Source organism: Planococcus citri, chromosome 3 (genome assembly GCF_950023065.1).
Source record: "Planococcus citri chromosome 3, ihPlaCitr1.1, whole genome shotgun sequence".
Taxonomy (NCBI): Eukaryota; Metazoa; Arthropoda; class Insecta; order Hemiptera; family Pseudococcidae; genus Planococcus; species Planococcus citri.
Window position 1 is genome coordinate 75,578,892 of NC_088679.1, and position 22,988 is coordinate 75,601,879.

Sequence of the window (22,988 nt, forward strand, 5' to 3'; positions counted from 1 at the left end):
ATTTCAATTATCTTATCATTCTTATATTATTTTGGATTAAGATTGTTTTGCTTAATTTCATCTTACTTTATTGTTTTGTCTGTCATTTCTTTTAGTTTTGTTCATCTTGAATTTCTCCCCATTTTTCCTTGAAATAATTTTTATTCATTTGTCATTTTATTTAAATTCTCATTTTTTATTATTTCCATTCTCAAAGTTTCAATTTCATCTGTTTCAAATTTATTCAATTCAATTGTCATTTGTGTGTCCATAGATTTCTTCATGATCATACAGGGGGGGGGGGCAATGTTTCACTGAAAATAAGGGGGAACTCAGGAAGTACTCAGGAGGATCCCCGCACAATAATTGCACAAATCCAACGATCAGTCCCAATCATGATTCAAATGAGGACGGTTTTTTTCACTCAGGCAACTTATTCATGGAAAGAACTTCAGCATGTGAGATTCTTCTCAAAAGTTTGAATAGGGATGATGAAAAAAAAAATCAAAATATTGATTATCCTTATTCCCATCATAATTTCTTTACCCTGCCACATCCAGGAATCACTGCATCAAGAAAAGATTCGGACATGCTCGATAAAAATCCATCTCCATTATCAAATCCTTCCACCACATTTTAGAAAAAAAAAAGTCATTACCGTGATTCCACACATATTTTCCAACAGATCCAATCCACAGTCAGCTTTAAAAGCGTACAATAAGGCTAAAAATGACTTCCATAAACGCGTATACATTAAACGTGTGCGAAGTGCGAACATTACACGCCACATAAACTCGTACCTAATAACGTGTTAACACCCAAACATCCTTACTCTACAGCCTGTGCAGACGAGGCACAAAATGGCGAACAATATCCGGATGGGATACGCCACGCAATCGTGTTATATACGCTCGTATAAAATGAGCGACGATAAAAAATTTAAAAAGATATTTACCCCTCCTGCATAAACCGTCGTCGTCGTCGTCGCATCTCAGCCTGCTATATAATAATGACGAAGTTTTCTCTATGAGAAGAAGGAAGAAAAATAAAAAATAAACAAAAAAAAAGTAAAAAAAGAGACGTTAACGTTAACGTGAGCACGAGCTCGGCAGAACGACTCGATGATGTTGGTACATATTTTCATCATATTCGCAACTAGGCATAATTTTTCTCTTTTCTTTTTTTGCGTCTTTGCAAATGAAGAAAAATACCAAGGTTGTATGGAGGTTTTTAATGAAACGACGACGACGACGCGCGTTTCGTTTCTTGGCTTTCTGTTTTATTTTACAGTAATATACTTCTTATGTAGGTAAATATACCTTCTCACTCTTACTTTCCAGTTTCACCACCACCTGTTCTGTAACGTCGTCGTCTCGTCGAACCCACCACCATTTAGAGGGGGGCACGAGGAGGAGGGTGAAAACTTTTACTCATTTCCACGTACACGACAGTCTATCACGTGCCCCAGTAAGTAACGCGATACGAGCAGGAAAATTCACCGCAGCGCCTACCAACTTTATAATATCATTATTAAGAAAAGCTCTCCTTCGTGAGAGATGGATGGATGGAGGGAGGTTGGGAGGGGGAGCGAGAAGCGGATATGTACACTTCTCTCGTTCTCTGTCGACTCGGCTAATCCTCTCTTCCTCGTGTATGGTTAACTTTTCCGATGAGCTGCTCCAGTCGACACAGCTTTTGCGACTATAAGACGCGACGATGAGGAAGAAAACGAGTAGAAAAGAGAACACTGCCAGTACACAAATAAGAATTACGCCAACAATGACAACGACTACGACGATAGTCCGCGGGAATGCAAATTACAAGATTTGAATTCCAAAGTAGCACAGAGCCGTATATAGCCTTAGTGTACACAGGGTCTGTGCAACTTTTCTCCAGTAGGCCGGAGATGACGAGACGCGAGATTCCCTCGAGGGTAGCATGCCTCTCTCTGAGTTGACTATAAAGTTACGTAGCATTTCTAGAGAGACTCGCTACACTAGTATGCTTTTCTTCTCAACGCTACACACCGTGTTCCAGTAGCATGAAAAACAACCCTGCAGGACCCCTTCGCGGCCACCTTTTGTCGAGTAGACCTTTTTCCTTTCATCGTTATTGTCACAAAGAAATACGGCGAAGGCACTTCTCAGCGCCGGGACACTTTTCCGGATGTCATCGTAGCTGATTCCGCTAATGTTATATTAAGTACGAATTATTTTCCAACAATCGAGCGCCCTCGTTTTCTTCGACAAACGTAATTAATAAAGCCGCAGGCTCGCAACAGGAACGAGAGAAAGTTGCCGAGTCGCGAAAATAAAATCAAAGAAGCTACGTAAAGATGATTTTGTATCAAACCAGTGGAATTGGTTTTGTTGAGAGATCTTGGAATGGGCGGAGGAGAGAGGCAAACGATAGCATGGCACCTATTTTCAATTTCTATGCTCAATGTAATTACCTTTGGAATTAATATTACATCAGTGTGAACCGAATCACAAGAACAAAGTTGAAGAATAGCACGGTTAAGTGTTCATTATAGGAGGAAGGGGAGAACGCCTCAAAAATCCAATATCCTGACAACTCCAAGCGTCCGCAAAATTTACCATTAAATAGTATCGAAATAGCGTAGAGGAGTAGTAAGTGAACAAATTGTGAAGATGTAAAGCTGTACTAATTTATTTATAAGTACACGTTGTAAAAGTGTCTAGGACTTTACGCCTTAATAATCAACATTTTTATTGAGTAGTACATAATTTTGGAACCAGACAGTGCTGAATCCAAAGCGCATTCCATAATACATCGCCACTTTCCAGTCAAACTTTTAGGTGCTAGAGTGAAAGTATTTTTCAATTTTTTATATGTACCTACTTTTTTTAAAAAAACGAATTTGGGCTGAAAATTTAAAAAAAATCAAAATTTTACTGAATTGTCTTCGAATGCTAAAATTTGTAGCCCATTTTCGATTCCCTCATTTAGAACAGTTTCGCGAGTCATTTCAGCAGTACTTCCAGCAGATTTTTGAAGGTCGAAAATTTTCACAAAATTTTACCCACCGAAGTTGAAAAGGCTGAAATTCATCTTCTGTACTCTAATTTCAACATGCTGAGTCAATTAAAAGTGGTGTCAAGCTGAACTGGAGTCTTCGGCTATATATTTTGGTGATTCTAGATTTTGAAAAAATGTCATAGAAACCTGTTCGAGTTAAACTCGTGTGAACGTAATTTAAACCTTTGCTTGTTAGTGACCCACTTGAGCGTTTACACATTCATCATGCGTGATTTGGACGTTTTTTGTGATAATTTTTGAGAATATGGGATTTCCAAACTACAGCTGAAGGATCCAGAACAGCTTCAAACCATCTTTAATCGATTCGTTACATTAAAAATAAGGTTGGTGGATGCATTTTGGCTTTCTAATTTTCATTAGGTTACTGCTGAAAGGTCCACTGTTCTAAAAATCAGTTCTTGTATTTTATGTACCTCTTTGAAATCAGCGATAGTAACAAATCACTATCTGGTTTCAAGTATAAATCCTGGGAAAACAAACCTCCAGAAATTTTAGGAGTTCTATCAAATCAAAATTCAAGATCCTCCGAAGTTAAACCGATAGGATATCGTGAAAGCGAATAGAGTCAGCAGGCAGCGAGAGTTGAAGCCTAAACTGTTGATATATATCGTATTCACGGTGTCGGTGAGGCCCCAACCAACTTTCGTCATGATGTAAGTGATAACTCGGCTTCCAATGAGTACCTAATGAAGTTTACTCTCGATTTTATCCAAGTGAAATAAATGAGACGCGAATTTCCAAAAAGACTCAAGTCCACTTTTACATTTTTCGAGAAAATCTATAAATACTTGTTAAACTTAACTAGGGTGATAAGTCAGCTTTACCCAACTTACACATAAAAATATCACAATTTTTATCCAAGTGATAATTTTTTCAAAGGTTATGAAAAAATGAAGGATTTTGATAACAGAGAATGAAGTACCGTCCTTGGGTTTAGATAAAGGAAGGGGACATACTTTTTTAGACAAACCATGGAATGGAGACCCAGACAGCAAAAATGCTACATACGTGAAATTCTACATAAATACGAAACTTATCAGCAGCACTGGCTATGACTGAACCATGATGGTCTGAATTTTCAAAGTTCCCTTCCAAAATTGCATTCATCACTCTTCCGAGTTCGTTTCCGCAAAGAAATTAATGTATTTTTTGATATTTTTTAATGTTTTGAATTTTGTCAGTGTGAAATTCAAGTCAACTGATTTATTTGATTTTTCGAGCTATGAAATAAAAAGAATAATTATATGATTCGAAGTGACTTTTTCAATTCATTTGAGTTGACTGACATATCAAGATTTTCCAAGAACTCCGACATCAAGAGGATGGCAGTCTTAATAAGGTGCACCGAGGTGTCGATACAGGGCCAACCACAATGTCGTTTCCCTAGGAAAGTTAGTGAGAATTTAATGTTCCCATCTTGATAATTATGTCTAAATTAAGACAAAATCCCATTTTCTTCATTTCTCTAAAACAACCTGTTCTATTTATCAGATAGGGAACATGTTATAGTACAACTACAAAATCGTGTCGCCTTTCTTGAGAAAGAACTGGAAAAACTAAACCTGCATTTAGAGAACAAGACTCAAATGTAACAAGATGGCAGTTGCACATGCTGAAAGTGTATAGAGAGTCAACCCATAAACTTCGTCTGGGACATTAGCTCCCCGGTGATCAATATTTAATTACAGCGATCAACTTCCAAATTGAAACCAACGAACACTACCTACGCTGGTACAACTATTTCGATGCAATAGAAGCCGTATCGCAGATCGGAATTTTTCCTGCATTTGAACTTGCAAATTTTCAACCATCTACGATCGAGGTGAATTTTTCCACGAGAGGAACTGGCGATTAGGAAACCTTGGAATTTGTGCTGGACTCGACTGATGGGAGCACAGTTATGCGCATTTTCTCACCATTCCTTGTGTTTAAATATTTATGTAATTGTCATATGTACCAAGTAGCTACATCCTTCTGTCAAAATTTTACCATTCAACCAATGCGATTCATTCTTCCACGCAAAATTCTAAGTAATTTTCATTTTTCTTCAATTTACATAATTATTTTTTCTGATTCTCTACCTTGTTGGGAAGGTTTGCGCTATCCGAGTAAGTTAATCTTAATTTTGTTTTTAAATTATTTTTTTGTGGTCTTCTACCTTGATGGGAAGGTTCTGAAATTTGAATACATGAATGTTCTGCATCTGCACTTTTGACTTCTGTGCTGAGCTGTGGGTCTAAAATGATTTCGAGATTGGGTTTTGGTATAAAAATTAATTTATTCATTTTGGAATTGAATTTGTTTTAGTTTTATTCTTCTAAATTTTTATTTTGGTTTCAAAATCGGTATTCGGATTGAAAAAATTGTTTTAGTTCCAGGAAGAATCGGTTTCGGTTTCGGGATATTCATTTCAACCAATTTTAAGCCGAAAATTGACTAATAGACCTCCTGCAAGGGGTCTATAGGGTGAGCGGTTTCAACATGGGAAACCAACGGTGAACTCAGTTTAATGTTTTACATGCATACATATTGCCTAAGTAGTTAATTCATCGAGTAATTTCCATGCATTATACACTGAATAAATGATGATAAATTATGTAAAATGACAATTTATCATAATCACATTGGGGAAAAAATAAAAAATTTGGGATCTTGAAACCAAAACGATTTTGTTTCAGGATTGCTGAGGGTTCAACTTCAAAATTATATCGGTTCCCAAATTTTCTTCAGTTTTGGGATCGAGAAAAATCAGGCTTGTTTTGAACCAAACTGAAATGATGAGCACATCCAGACCCAATAATGTCCACAAGACACAAGGATGAGTAGACCGCTAATTGGTTACCAGTTTCATTTCTTCGAAATACTGTAAGGACACCTTGGAATTTGCGCTGGACTCGACTGATAGAGCACAGGTATGCACATTTTCTTACTATTCCTTGCGTTATATTTAATATCTGTCAATCTTCAATCTATTTTTGCAACATCATGAACCAAAAGAACTTGGATTAGTGGTTTTGAATATTATTAACCTGCTGTTTCATTTATTTAAGGTACAGATCGTCAAGAAAACAAATGACTGTTGGAATGATAAGGCCTAAACCACCTTAAATTCAAAATCAACAAAAGGAAAATACAATGGTAAGAAAAATATGTTTTTTCTAATCTTACAATTGTCTTAGCAATATGACGAACATGGGTTATTCAAAGAATTTGAATTCTTGAATATTTATTCAGCTGAATTGTTTGTTTAATGTACAGTCTGCCAAGGAAACAGATGGCAATATGGCCATGGGCAATATCAAATATGAAATCAATTTTTTTTTTTTTTTTGATTTTTCAAGGTATAAAAAAATATGTAATGTAAAATAATTATAATTATCTTGCTTAAAATTTTCACACAAAATGAAACGATACATCACAAAATGAAAATGTCTTTTTGACTCATTTTCATTGTCGTCATCATTTTCAAACCAATACGGAGAAAACAATGAGATCAGACTAGTGCCCGAAATTTTCCTAAGACTTGCATCATACATGACTATAAAAGTAATATGAAATCTATTAGTCCCACCAAGAGCTAAACCTATCGCGATTGCACCCAAATAACTGAAAGATGATTATTAGGCGTCGAAATTTTTCAAAAATTTTAGTTGGGGGAGGGGGTGGAGGCGTAAGGGGAGTATCAATGAATTCACCAAATATGATGACCTTTAGATATGTGATATCAAAATATATGTTTTTTGACCGTATTGTCCTCCAATGTGAAAACTATTGCCATAATTGAATTCTACGGCCCAAAAAACATATAATTTAGATACATCACAAAGCCATATTTGGTGAATTTATGGATACTCCCCTTACACCTCAACATCCCCCCCCCCATGAAAAATTTGAAAAGTTTTGTCACCTAAAAATCATCTTGACCATACAGCATTCCGTTACACTGCTTGAAAATAATTTGTAACCCGATCTTATAGCTTTTCATGAGAATTTAGTCCAAAAATATGAAATTTGCGAATTTGTCACCTCTTTGATCCAGTCTGGCGAGGCTTGGGCAGCATTGAGGGTCGACAGACCTGTATATTCGGATTCAGCGTGAATAATGCTATAATTTGGCACCAATTTGAGCCATCAGTTTTCTCGGTCGAAAGTTCACAAAAATTATCAACTTTCGAGCTTTCGCTGAGCTTTAAAGCAGCAGCTGCGGATTGGCGGACCGAGTGCTATTAAAATAGGCGTATTCAACTATTCAATATTCATACCAACTTTTGAGAGCAGGGTGCAATCTCGGTAGGTATAGCTCTTGAACTATATTGAAATTTTTTAATAAAATATCATTTTAACCAATCTCATTCCTGGTATGCTTTTCTTTCTGAATTTTGGATTTTATCAATAGAGAATTGCATCGTAATATGTTCTTCATGTGAATGATCATTTATTGCATAGAACTCTGGCATTTTATCGTTCCATTATTGGGAAAGCTTGATTCTATCGCACCTCGTTCAAATGATTAGAATTAATATCACGGGAACGCAAACGAGTTAACAACCACAATTCGTTAATATAAAAGGCAACGTGTCGAAATGAATCAAAAAAAAAAAATGCAATCCAAAACGGAACAGAACACATGTAATCTACATCTGTATTGTGTTCGAATAATTTATCTAGGTACATATCTTTATCCATAAAAATAACATATTTGAAGTAAGTAAGTACTTTACCTAATTATTCTCTCATTTTTGGATAAGGTAATTCGACGAACACCTACGGTCATTCGTAATCTGAACAACAAACAAGTATTTCGTTTAACTTTCTTATAATGATTTGACCTATATCATCAAGACCAGTACAGATGACTGGAGTGTAGAAAAAAGTCACAAAAACTTGGATTATTTGAGAAAATAAAACTCAAGAGTACCCTTTCACACGTATTCACCTTTAAAAAACAAATCGTAAAATGACAGGTCAAAATTTAACAGTTTCACGAACAAAGAATATACATCGTAGCAAAGCAAAAAGTAATAGTCTGCTGCCACTTGAAGGAAGATATACAAATTTTCAATAGTCTATACAAACTGTAAATTTTTACGCGCAATTTTTTACAAAATCATGTTTTTCTATCATTTTAGCAGTTTTAGAAGCTGGAATATGGTTTTAAATAGTACAGAACACATTAACAATGAAAATCATGGTATTTGTAGTTTGAATTTTCGACCCATAATAGAGCAGCTAGGTACACTGGTACACAATATAAATTATAAGTTGATTCTCATACACATATACTTATTTTAGGAGAAACTTCGGATGACAACAATGACTTAGTATATCATCCCACCGAATTCACTTGGTTTATCAATGAATCCGAAATTTTTCGGAAATGAGTGCCACCCCCTTGCCGCCCTTTTTTCGAACCTAAGTTGGCATAGCAAACATCACAAATACATTCCCACCTATACTGAACAGCTAATATATTATGATGTGGAATGTGTAAAGTGCCTCAGAAATTAGTACCACCCCTTTGCCTCCTTTTCGGTATCATTGAGAAATATTTCAACCTTGAACAATACTAGGTATATGTAGCGAAGCATCGCAGTAAGTAGCTCGATATCTCTCAAAAGCACTCTATGTGTGTGACTGTGGTGGCAGCGTAAACATTCGCGAAATAATGCCATCGTAATCAGTATAACATTGTTCCCGCAGGACGAATAAAACTCGAATTGGCGTGTGCGCTTGTGTACGTCTATGTACGAGCTTTTTGCGCGATTTTTGAAACCGTTCTTGGTACTAAGTGTAACCATTTGCATAATCCATTATGATACTACAGCGAATGCGAGCTATCGGTTTGGTCGCAAACGTACGTAGTTGTTGTCGTCTTCCATCGTTGCCTTCGTTGTCATTTTTGTATACTTAGTTGTGTATATATTCGTCGTTGGAACTGAATAATCGTGTGCATAGATATGTGTATAAAATAAGTAAAACTGAAAAATACCCTAATAATACTCACAATCAGATAAAAGTACATACGTTAATCTAGGTACCAGGGAAGGTGCATAATATAACATTAATTATTACACTCATATTATGTATACAATACAATCGATACACCAAAGTAAGTTTGTATCACTGGCCTTTCTTATCGTCTTGTTTCAACCACGTGAAAAAAAAACTGTCACTGATTTCATTATATCAAGTATTGTTTTGAAAAATAAATGGGAAAAAACTCTTATCAATCGAGGAAAATTCAGCCTAACGTGTTTTCAATAATCAAACAAACCACACAGAAGCACGATACATGAAATAATGGATAGATATACGAGTATGTACCTTGACGGAAAATTCGGGTCAACCGTAAAGGTAGCGAAATTAATACATATTGTCCCACCGGAGAGTGTGAGAGAGAGGGGAGAGAGCGAAACATGGCTTTTAATTTGGAAAACTTTCGTTTAGGCAAATAGAAAGGATTGTTGTTTGATTTATGAAATGTATACAATACGCCGAAGATAATTGTATTTTTCACGCGAAATTAATTGTTTGTTTACAAAGGTCACATTTTACATTACGCCGTCGATATTCGATCGATTCAGCCATCATTATTTTTTTTTTTAAAGTGCGTACCACATTAAAAGCCTTTGCTTGCTTGTAGCGAAATAATGAGCTACGAGAAAGGGAAAAAAAGGGAAAGTAAACGTAATGATAGTAATAAAGTCACATAGAACTTTGGTTGCTGCATATATTTTTATATGTAGTATAAATTAAAGCGCCAAAAAACAGTTTACATCTTATAAAGGAGTTCTCAAAAATTTTAGGTTGTGGTTTAACCAAAGCTGTTCTCTGGGTGCAACTACAAATTGGATCCTAAATGAACAGTAGAGCCAAAATTGTATCAAATTACAAAATAGCTCTAGAGGCCTTGTTGTTGAGAAGATTTTGCATTTTCTAAAGAAAAAATCAGCCTATCGATCCCTTCATTATTATTTTTATTCTTTTAACAATGATTGAGGAATATTATCAATCGTACACAGTAAGTAAGTAAGTAAGTATTTCTTTACACATACATTCCAATAAACACCAATCTTCTCGAAACTCAAACAAAACACGACGCTTTTTCAGCCTCATCATCGTTCCAAAATCCACACATTAAGTATTATAATCCTCGCAAAAACATTCTTAATTTTCTGCCTTATACTACGTCGTCGCAACAAAGTTCAGCACCATCGCGAGACATTTAATCTCTTCTTTATTATTAATACTTTCAAAACTCGCGTTATCCATCCTAAATGCCTTTTTCAAAGACCAAAAAACACCAAAAAGAAAACCACTTTTCTGCAATCAATTCAAAAATAACATCGCAGCAGCGCTAACGAAGCCGAAAAAACAGACCGAAATAGCAGATATTTTCATTATTACTCTTACATAAGTACACGTCGAATTTCAGAATGAGTAGAGAAGAAGTAAAGAAAGACGAACAGGAAGAAACACGCTCGCAGAGCAAATTTTACTTCAACTGAAAGCTTGGCCGGCGACCCGACCGAAGCAAAGCCATTGTCCTGCCTCCCTCTTTCAATACACCAGTCGAATATTCGCTCTATACCAATTAGATCACGTAGTTGGTACTTTAAATAAGCATCTGGTCGATTCGACGAATATTAAACTCGACATAGTAATAAATTCGAACTCGTTGAAAGAATTTTTTTTTTCGCCTTCGCCTTATTCTCGACGGTTATCCGGAACGCTATCGTCGTCTTTGCGAATATAAATGAGCTACGAGTGGAGGAAAAAGTCACTTCGTGGAGCTGGAAAGTGACTGGAAGTGAACCGAATGTCACAATCGGGGTCGTAGGTTCCTTACACCTTTATTAAGGGATAGTCGAGGCAGAAAAATGGTACTTCCAAGCGGAAGAGGCAACAATGTGAGCATTTTGGAAAACCCCATTTTTGACTATGGTTTCTGGTAAAACTTTTCAATGCTAACAAAAAAAGGTTTTCTCATCTTACAAAAAAGCCTACCTGTTTCTGAAATTGAAGGCTTTACAGGCAAATCAATTTTCAAGGGTGCCCCAAAATTTCTACGAACTACTGATGACAGCTCTTTCAATTTCAAAGTTGGACAATATCGCGATGTGATACTTTTCGATCGTCCTGAAAAATTTCACAAGAATTATTAACCTTTAAAATTGACAAACATTCAATTTTTGAAAATTATGAGAACCTTGAATACAAAAAATTCACTCTATTCGCGAAACACGGCTGCCTGTAGCACCTTCAGCTTTAGAAATTGACAATTTGGTGAGAGAACGTTTATTGTTTGTGTCAAAAAATTATGCCAGAATCAATGGTCAAAAATTGGATCTCCGAAAATCCACACACCCCTGCCTCTAGAATTTCCATATTACGACTCGCGTCAGAAAAACCGAATACCAACTGCAAGTTGCTTTTACATGTCTGTAGTGTGAGGTACCAACGACGCCAGCAGAATAAGAAACAAACGGAGAAAAATTATTCAATACATGGTCTGTAGTAAATTTTAGTATCAGCTATTCCTTGATTGCAAGAGAGTTTCAGCTTTTCGCTGATAGATTACACTTTCAATTTTTTTTTTCCAATTTTAAACTGAATTTCCAACATGACATAGAAATGATTCTAATTTCTAGGTTTTTCATTTCAAAAATATGCTAGATTTTTCATCACAAGCCTGCAGCCCTGCAATAATGCTAAAATGATTTAAAAAATTCTGTTTCTTCCATTCCTTGAATGTACTTTTCGCACGTTAAAGCATGAAGGATTTTTTATCCAGTACTATAGTAAATGGCAATAAGAACAAGAAGAGAGAATTGTTACAATCTACCTAATTTGATTACACTCAAATGCAATAATAGTAAGATGATTTTTTTATAATTCTACTTTTTTTAAAATTCCGTGTCTTCGATTCCTCGTACTTTTCACTGAATGCTGCTTTCCCACAAAGCAGGTAGAATTTTTCATTCATTACTGTAATAAATGCCAATAATGGCAATAAGAAGGTGACGAATTTTTGAGTTGCTGTGAAACTCAAAAATCACGAATAATTATGGAACATTTCAAAATTGTTACAATCTTATTTGATTACACTCAGATATAAATTCATTACGAGAAAACGATTTTTCGATGAAGAGGCGAATGTACACGACAACAAGTCTGGGTTTTGAACAAAACTTTTTCGAGTGGAATAACCTTAGGCTCTAATGCTTTTATGACGTCCGTTGAGCAATGTTGAATCGATTTTGGAAAAAAAAAATTGAAATTTGACATTCACATAGATATAGGTATTTCTCGAAGTTAGAATTTCATAGGTTGCTATTTTAATATTGTTTTTCACGTCCCCAAAAAAATTTGTTACAACCCATTGGAATGTTCAAAATTTGGTCATGTCGAATTTAACAAAACTTTTGGCATACATTATTTAATCAGATTGAACTTTACAAATCGAAACGAAAAACGATGAGGAAAATTTCTCACTAATCAAATAACCGATTGAAAAGTTTGACGCAGTTCACAGATTCAAGAAGAAGTGAAAAATGGACGAGAAGTAGCCCCAAACATAACCAAATTCTTCGAAAAAGAGTTTCGGACACAAACATGGGCAAATTCATAAAGAAACACATAGTTATTGGACAAATCACTTGAGGGGTTGGTTTTAAAAAAACACCCCAGTCAGAACAAAACTTGACACTTGTCATCAAGATATCATTCACAAAAAAAAAATCAGAATTCGTCATATTTTCACGTGGTACCCTCGATTCGTAGAATCTATTTGCACTATTCAAGTCACAATAAAATTGTTGTAAAAACATGGCTTTGAACTTAATCACTTATCTGTTGACTTTTTTTTATTGAATTATTTGATCGAATAATCACGAATTTATCGCAACAATGAAAGATCCAAAATTACAAAAAGAGAGAAAGAACTCTTGACTATTGGTCCGACAAATTCAGCCCAAATTACTTCAAATTTTCACACGAATACAAATTTCATTCAACAGCTTCAGTTTTGAATTCAGTTTGCCGTTCGACCTCATCCCCCCTCCCCCGGCATCCACTACCATCCCGACGAAAAAATAAAACTCCAAGAGACACAACTAAGTAATCGAATGAACTTTATTTTGAACATGTTCTCGTAGTCGATCTACAAAAGTTCAAACTTTTTTTTTCTTCAAAATAGACCAGTCCAAGAAATTATCCTATGACTTTTACAAAGAAGCAGCGCACAAAACATCCTGTTTAAATTAATTCACAGAGACCTTGGTGGAAAAAGTATATCGAGTTACCATTTTAGTGAAAAAAAAGTAGGTAACCAAACAGTAACAAAAAATCTTGAACGAACAAGGTGGAAAAATGCAGAACCAATCAATAACCTTCTAATGTCACGTTGACATAATAGTGACTTGAGATAAGGTATTTTCTATGTTTTCATGCTTTGAAAAACTCTCAGGCATTGGTCCAATAAACTTTATTGTGAAATATTCTCAGTTTTCACATGGATATAAATTCTATTCAACATTTTACCAACCAATTTAAAAATTGGTTCAATGTTCGGCCGGTAAGACCCTTGCTGATAATCTATTTTCTAATTTTTTAATTAAAAATATTGATGGAAACGACGAAACAAAAAAATTTGGGAAAATTGCAAAAACATCCCGATATCATACTCAGTGTTCAAATATATTAAAGAAATCCTACAGTTTCGAAACACATACATGTTGATAGAAAAGGGACAGAAACGACCGAGTGAATGGAACAAATTTTTATACCCATATCGAGACCTAATACATAAAAATAAAACCGTAGTCTCCATTCAGCTACTCATCGACCTCGCACACGTAACTTTTTTCGCGTTTTATTGGGTGCTGTCATTTCGAAAACAAGATAGGGCCAAGAGTAGTTAATGTATTTTCTAAAACCTATATCATTTTATTACCCTTTTTATTTTAATTACGTGATGATTCATGATGGTTTGGAGCTCGTTCGCGTCTAATCAGTATCACGCAATCGTTTACTCGTATATTATTTCCATTTACGTGTATATTTTGGCTCGAGTTCCAAGTGCTGGCTTTTTCGCTGGACTCGAGCCTATTTTTTCGACAGGAAAACTTTAGCAAAAGCTCGACTGTAGCAACAGTAAGCAGCGCAACAACGCACCCGAACAGAGAGGGGGATGCGGAGGGTTCCAGGATTAGGGGGAGGAAAACAACGACAACGTGATGTAGTATAGTATGTGTACAGCATGGTGCACATTCACACGTGCACACAGACACACGCACATGCACACCTTGATAGGCAACGAGCAACACCATGTTACGGCTCGTATACCCTTACACAGTTCAAATGTATCTATGGCCTTTTGAACGACAAAATTACCTGTAGAGAGTAAGTGCCTTTAACGATATAACGACGTCGATCCGCATCACCCACCATCGTTGGTACAGGTAGGTCGAAATTACACCCTAGTAAGAATTTTCATCTGTTTTTCGGCCTTATATATTTGTACCTATCGACAAGACGACACAACTGTGGCCTTTGAATCGTAACACGTCACGTCGACCGTTGAACACGGGCTCAGCGAATCGTTCAAATTGCACAACAAAATAGACGAGTTTGCGCCGCTCTCGTCTACTAGGTGTACACTCATAGTCAGCAGAGCAACAGGGAAAGATACAAAGGCACCGAGAGAGAAATGGTTCATTTGAATTTGGCAACCTTTGCTCTCTCTCTCTCTCTCTGGCCATCTCTCTGTGGAACCTATGATACAATGTACAAAAGGAGAACCGTGATACTTGTGTATATAAAACCGAAGCGAAAGAGCCGATAAGAGAAAGGTATCCGGCGGCACGATAGCCATTAGCCACTACACGTTCGCCACTTTGTTTTGTAAATGAGCCTCTCTTCTCGTCCACTTGTCCGAACGTGTACCCGGCACAAACGCAAACGTCCCTAGAAACAGGGGGCACAGAATGGAGAATGGGAGACGAATACTACTGGGAAATCAAAACGTGTAACTGCCGTGGAAATGGCTCGTTTCGCGTCATAATCCTTTTACCTAAATAAATTAACCGTCGACGTTCGAATTTAAGCGTCAAAAATGTTCATTATACCGGCCGCCACAGCTCACTAAGAACGCCAGGCTGGGTTTTTCATCGGTTTCTCTTTGTGTATTGTTTTCAATCTTCAATTTTCTTTCGCTGAATGTGAAGGGGGAAGCTGAATCAAGAAAAAAATGATTCGTTGCGAACGGTCGATTATTGAAAAATTACGATTCGTATACGAGTAAATATATTGTTGTCTTCAATTGTGTTTATTTTATTGCGAACACAGAGTTCAACTGGAAGAAAACATCCCCCAATTCTTTCATTTTTCTTCATTGAATTCTGAAAAGGCTACCTCGCGTGTGCATAAGAAATCGGAAGATGATATACCCAACCCACAAACTATGTAGGTCACTGAGCAAAAAGTTCTGCCAATATTTATTTGAAAAACAAACCGTATCAAAATAGCAGCATCTGTTGAGAATAGTTTCCCTACAAATCGAGAGTGCGTGTGTGGGAAGCGTGCGCGAGTACGTAAAATCAGGTTGGAAAAAGGGTTACTTCAAAATACAGTCGATGAATCGTATAACTTTCAATTTTGAAATACTTATAGGTATTTCGAATACAAACTAATGAATACTTAATACAGGCAGATACACGTTTTCGACAGCATCACAACATGGAAAGTAAGTAATCTTTCATCATTTTTTTTTTTTCACTTGAAAATGAATCATCTTTTAATACAAAATGATGATTGTGCACCCAAAAGTACATTGTACTTATTATGTTAAAATCAATATCTAACAATTTCTCATCAATTGCAATTATACACGTTAGGCTAATCCTGCATCAGTACAGCCATTTTCATTCTGGTTTGATTGAAAAATACCTATGGGCATACAGCCGAATTGATGTTTTATTCCTCACCTGATTTATAAATTGTCAACTGTATCGTACAGCAAAGAGCTTTCAATGTTGATCCAATTTTCATCTGATTAACTGAACATGATGAAAAACAAAACTAAGAAAAGCATTATTTGAACTCCACAAAGCCTCACAAAGCCTCACTTTATAGAACTTTATGGGCACCAAAATTTGACTAACTCGACAAGCAGTGTAGACAAATTGTAGTAATCAATTTCCAGAAAACTAAGTTTATAAATGGTGGAACAATTCAGAAGAAATCATCATTAATTTAAAAGCGTGGTATAATTTTTCATGTTTGAGAATGAACGGAGCACTGATTTTTCAAATTTTGGACTCGAAAATTGACTATGATTTTGTGTCTTTGATCATTCTCGTCATGCATTTCATTTGAATATTTTTCAATTTTAATTTTTTGAACAACAGGAGCAGGTGGGGATGTTCACTTGGATTGGAAGACTACCCAAAAAATTGAGTCCTTCATCAGTTGAGAGAGCTAAGCCAAGGAGCCTCAAAGTGAGATCGTTTTTGAAAATATCGTGGTTTTGTCACTTTTCGGTAATACTTCGATCATCCCCCTCGAAGGTTGCGATTCAAGTTTCATTTCTAATCAACGTCAAAGCACTTTTCCGCCATTGAAAAATTAATTTTATACAAAACTAACTCTGGATTCGAGTTCAGCGGATCAAAATCAAAATACTCCGATTATCACACTTTTCACGAATATTTCGATCTAATTCACAAAATTCAGGCGAAAAAGAGTACCTAACCTTGGTTGGATTGATCGATAAAATCATTAGAAAGTGTGGTTATCTGGGTACGTTGCATTGACCAGCTGAACACAAATTCAGCGTTATTTTTTTATAAAATGATTTTTTAAAATGGTGAAATAGGGTTTTGAAATTTATGAGGAGTTGTGATTTTCGCGATCCATCAATCTTCAGGCGCTTAGTAGACGGCGGAATATGATGGGTTCAATGGGTTTGGGAAGTTCAGAAACTCAAAACGTAACCGGGTGGGGGGGGGGGTGATCGAGATATTAAATAGGTCATACTACTCAACAATTGCGAAAAAAAACCGCGATTTTTAAAAAAATGATATCATTTTGAGGCTCAGCGATGGCTAATTGTGCCATCAAAATAAGAAAGAATACCGAAACACCAATATGTGATGATTCCAATGAAGTTGTGAATTTCCCTTCAAATTTGATCAGTGTCAAATTGTGTAGCTTGAACGAATTACTAATGTTTATCAATGTCAAAGATCAAAGCTGGCATGAAAGAAACTGAATCTGGATCAGTTTTTGAAATTGGTGTCATTCCCGCCAAATGTTATTCAAACAGCCGATTATGGAAAATGCGTTAATTTGCTGAACGGAGTGGGAAAACATTTCCAATTATTACTAAATGCATCAATCTTGTCCTGATAGAAAATGCAGACCGCTTAATGGAACATTGGAACTTGGGATTGTGGTATAGGTAACTAACTAAGTATATTAGATAGGTTCGATCCTACTCGGGCGTTTGATACTCGTATTTTGAATTATCTTTGAAATTATTGTAATGTATTGAAATCGACATTACAATGATGTGAAATTGAACTGACTTTTATTTAATTCGATCATTCGCGACTTGTGTTTCTTCCTACCGATTTGTCTCCGAAGATGGCTGCTTAAGCCTTTAGCACAGAGATGCAGGTGACGATGCTGGTGAGAGCACATAGGTCCCCTCTTAAGGTAGATATGCTTTTATTATAAAGCTTTTGAATTACCTAATATTGTAAATATGATATAGTCTAATTAAAAACTTGGTTTATTTTTTTTACCTCGATATGATTTGATTATAAATCTCGGGTAGGTTTTACTCATCTTATAAATTAATTGAATATCTCGATTATGAGATCTTTTGAAACCCTTTTTGGAACAAATTACGAGTTTATAATTGTTTCATACAGTGTATGATTTTTCTAGATACATATAAATTTACTCACAAGTTTATCTGGTCTTTTTGGTTCTTTAAATTTCCATGTTTTTCCTGTGAAGAAGATTTTCTAATTTAGATGATATCTGAAATAAATAGTTAGTAATTTGGTCTCTAGGAGGTTTAATTATCCTACTTAGCGATTCCTATTTCCCATAGTCTCATACCTATATCATCTATCCATCTTCTTCCGAACATAGTTTTACCTACTCTAATAGAAACAGTCACTGCTTTGCATGAAAAATTCAAATCATTATTAACCCTTGATACCACAGGATATTATGTAATCTATTATCAATTACCTAGTAAGTATATCCTAAATTACGAAAATTTCCATAAAATATAGCCGAAGTCATGATTGTTGGCTTCGATGTGTGCCAGAAATCAAATGATTTCAAAATGGATCCGAGAGTATACCAGGGAGCAAATGAAGTGTCCGCTATTCTTACATTTTATAAGGAGGCGATGATCGCCGTTTTCAACACAATCGAGGACTCAATAAATACATATAAAAATTAAAAACACAATATGTTGTACAGTCTCAACACGGACCCAAGAGTACGTGCATGCGTATTTTAATCGTAGTTATTCTTGATTACTGTTTAATAAGTACATATATTATCGAAGTATGAGGACTTATTCTTTATATTCTCGACTCATTATCAATCAAATTGCCATTTTTGTGTTCAATTTCCCACCTTTATTTGGCATCTATCATCCACATTTTTTCAAACTTGCAGGAATGCTACCCGTCTCTGACAGAACTCGGCATTAGGAAATTCAATTTCAATAATCAATAGATAATGAATAACCCGAACATGTATAAGTGAGTACTTGATCACATTTCGTCTGTTATGTAAAGAACATAAATCACGGGTAAGAAAAAACAACTTACCAACATAAAATAAATGAAAATTAGAAGAGTGAAAATACTCGTACGAATAAAATTTTAAATTCCAGCCATTCCACAGCGAAAAGATCGAAATTCGAATGGTGTTCGACCAGTTGATCCCATGTACTTATGTAAGTGACCATTTTTCATTTTTAGCATTTTCTAGTCATTTTCACTATTCAAGTTGATTATACGTGTAAATTTTCAAGAGTTTCTACGGATGTTTATTAGAGAATTTTTCAAATTTTTTTTGTGGAATTTACCGTTTCCGTAAAATACGTGTTTTTGGCTTTTCAAGTTATGCTTCCGGTAACATACTTTTTTGGAGGTGCTATCACAAAAAGCCATATTATACTTTTGAGTATCTTATCTACTCAAGTTGTTCAACACGTATTCCTTCAAAATTTTTCATATTGGTAAGAAGACCTTAAAAACACCTAAAACTTATTTTTTTCGCTCAAAGTCGTCAAATTTACTCGTGAACTTTCTTCTTGCAATGCATCATGAAAGACACCAATACCAATCACATCATCGACCTCAATGTTGACCAAATTCGTCAATTTTTTTTCACTTCAAAATTTCCATTCAAAATAAAATGGAATCGCTTCACTTTTGGAACCTTTGAATCACGTTTTCGAGCGACCCACAGGGCCAAAAATCATGTCTAGATTGATATCAACTCGAAATACATATGCAGGTCATAAATAAATACAGATTACAGTAAAAATAGAAATATTCGACTTTTTTCCTATGTGTACTGGGTGTTTTTCAAAATTGAAAAACAATCTGAGAATGAAAGAAAAAAATTCGAAAATTTATAATTTGACTGAACTTGCAATAATAATATGATGTAGGGCCCTATTTCGAGTTGATATTATTATTCAGAAATAACGTTTAGTCCAGTGAGTCGCCTAAAAAGGGAGTCAGTGGTTCCCTAATGGCACGATTAAATTCAGTGGTGTAATTGGGGAGGGGGTATCCAGTGATACACCGCAAGAAAAAAACTTTTAGACCAAATTGATCACTTCAAGCGACAAAAATCGTAAAAAAAAATACTTTTTGAATTCTCAAAAGTCGAAAAATATATTAGGTATGTAGTTTACTTGAATGAAAATACACAATACTATTTCTATGACTGCACCTCTGATAAAAAAATTCCCATAAGTAATATCACAAAACTGAAAGTACGCATTTCATCAAGAAGACAGGTTCGAAAAAAATTCAAAAAATTACCATGAATGACACTTGGCAGTGTCGAACGACTCCGAAAATAGGGAAAAAATTCGGTTGAAAACTGCCAGAGATGGAAATTTTCAACATAAACGTGAATTTCATCTTTTTTGGAGGGGTAGGGATGATCTACGGATCTGAAAATTTGGTCATGAGGGTTCTAGACCATAAATCCTAGTTTGGAGGGGGGGGGGGGCTATTCGTTTTTTTCAACCCGTTAAAGCTCCATAAAATTATTGACATTTTTCAGTCTGTTTCTCCCCAATTTTATGACTATTGTTTACGATTTTTAAAATTTTAATAATTGAATAATTATTATTAATAATTATTCTAATTGTTATCATATTAATATTTTGGTTTTTCATTTTATTAGAACAGAAAACTAATTCCTGCAAAGAAAATGTAGTTAACAGTCTTGCTACGAAGTATATTACGTAGTAAGTAGAAAACTACATTTCAATATTCCAATTAGATTCATGACACAACCATCTAGGTTTTCCTGCAGGACAATGATCCTAGAATACGTAAGACGGTAATTTAACCGGCGCATATCGGTTGCCTTTACACTTTTCACTTATCAAATCCATAGAGTATTTCAGGAAAAACTCGATCAAGTATTTCAAAAAACAGATTTATGTACATACCTTTCTGAAAAATGTTTAGAATCAAATTCCGAATTTAAGATCTACAGCACAGAAGAAATACCATCCGCAGGGCAGCTAACTAATTTCGGGTAAAAGACATTTGCCCGATTATCTATCGAATCAGAAAGCAATGCGGTGTTTCCTTCGTATTAACGATGTGTTAATTTTTATCGAAGAAGCTGCTCAGATTCAATTCTCAATCGATAAGATTCATTTCAATTTCATGAAAGTACATAATTTATACTGAGATAAATTAATGGCGATTTCCTTCACTATCGTGATATAAATAATACGTAAAACTGGTAGAAATGAGTCTACCAGGTAATCTTTGCTGGCACACAGAATGCAGGACTAAGAGACAAAACAGTCGTGCGCCAGGAAGAAAAAAATTTTCGACGTTAAAAAAGCGTTTTCAAAGGAAGGAAAGATAAATGAAGTTTTAGATTAGATGATGCTTCTGCCTGTAGGCTGGTACGACTGCGTGTGAGAGGATGAGGGGGGAAAGAGAGGCGGAAAAAAAAGACCGAAAAGGTAACGTGTTTGTTGTCAACGTTGTCGCGAAAAAAAACGTCAATCTTTTCCCCCCTTCGTAGTTTTTCTTCTCTTTCGAGGTTGGCCTCCTGTGGTTTTTTCAACATCTCTTGTTTTTATTTTATTTTTTGCGTGTGTTTCGCGACACGAGCGACGTCGTCGGCTAACCTAAAAAAAAAAAAAAAGACTAGCTGAAAGTAAAACGAGTTCATTCGCCTATCGCATCCTCAGATGGCGCGACATCAGAACGACGTTGTGTGATTTAGTCGAGCTTGATGTTATTTTGTTACTAATTCGGCTTGACCATGGTTTTCAGACAGTCCAAAGACAGCAAATATGACCACAGCACGAAAACCTCATTAGCCTCAGAAAAAAATCGTTTTTCCTGTTCAATTTTCAGAATAAAAAACCCACAGACGAAGAACAGGTTACACCCAATATAAGGTACACAAATGTATATAAAAATAACCCCACTACTACTAGGCCACGTTAGGGTACAATTGTTGCTACGCGAAAAAATAAGAAAAGAAAAAGGGAACGAATTATAAACATAATAAAACTCCTATACGAGTAGGTATAAAAAATACAACTGACGACGACAACGACGACGACAGAGGAAAATCGAACACCGATAATGCTTTCGCACGGCGAATTTTCATACTTATGTGTTTTCTTTTCGACGATGTGTGCATTGTGTTTTTGTGTTTTATTTGTATGGCATAAGATGTATATGTGTATTTTTTTCCTCGCAAAGTTTTCCATAAACGGAAAAACTTTTGTTACTAGCGACCCTCTCGCTGGGTTGAATTCAGGGAGAGCCTAGAGATGAAAAGTCGTCGCAAACTGTACCCGACAGTGGTGAAATTGGAAAAGTTCGATTTATGCGCACACGTTGGCGTATATTACCCTATGTATTATTCGAAATTTCGAAAAACACCACAATGTACGAGTACTACCAATATAATACAAGAAAATTGTGTTCAAGTTTCATGGACAGTAAATGAGTAATTGAAGATGCGTGCTGAAGACGTAATGTATTATGTGCAAAATCGGTTCAACCCCATCGACAAAATTAATGCTCGTCGAACTCTGCCAAGATATTCCGGAAGGGAAGCAAAATTTTTTTTGATAATTCGTTATTAGTCGGGGGGCCCGCATAAGGACCACCTGCACCCCCCTGCCGATTCTCCGGGACAACTTTTTTCTTAAAGGGGAAGTCCTAAGGAACATTTCTAGCACTTGTCCTCAAAAAAAAAGTGACCCTACTTACAAAATGGCGGCAATTTTGATTGACAGGTCAGCCGAAATCGCAGGTTTTGCATTCCAACATGAGACTTTCACGGAATTTTTTAAACCGTACAAAGGTAGATCGAAAGAGCAGGCAAAAATTCATCACCTGTCAAAATTTCAAGTGCTAAAGTGCCTTTTTCGAATTTTGGTGAATTTTCAAAAATCAAATTTTGGCCAAAATGTGAGAAAAAAATCAAAATTTTACCAAATTGACCTAGAAATCTGAAATTTGGGATATATCCTATTTGCGACCTGCCAAATCGATTGGAAACTGTTTCAAGCCGTTTTGAGCAGTTCTGGAGCATCCAGCAGATTTTTGAAACTCGAAATTCTCACAAAATTTCATCAAATGGAGTTGGAAAGCCGAAATTCATTCTGCAAACTAATTTCAATACGCTAT

At 35.6% G+C, this 22,988-nt stretch overlaps 1 protein-coding gene across 2 annotated transcripts in view; it reads right to left on the reverse strand.

The window, feature by feature from the left end:
* LOC135839250 (slit homolog 3 protein) overlaps positions 1-22,988 on the reverse strand; it is a 660,297-nt gene that overhangs the window by 611,238 nt on the left and 26,071 nt on the right. Inside the window, exon 2 of one of the 2 annotated variants that reach the window (XM_065355187.1) lies at positions 11,047-11,178. The exons of the other annotated variant lie outside the window; for it this stretch is intronic. The gene's annotated coding sequence lies outside the window, so the exon portion shown is untranslated. The remainder of the gene's footprint in view (positions 1-11,046; positions 11,179-22,988) is intronic. 2 annotated transcript variants of the gene reach the window in all.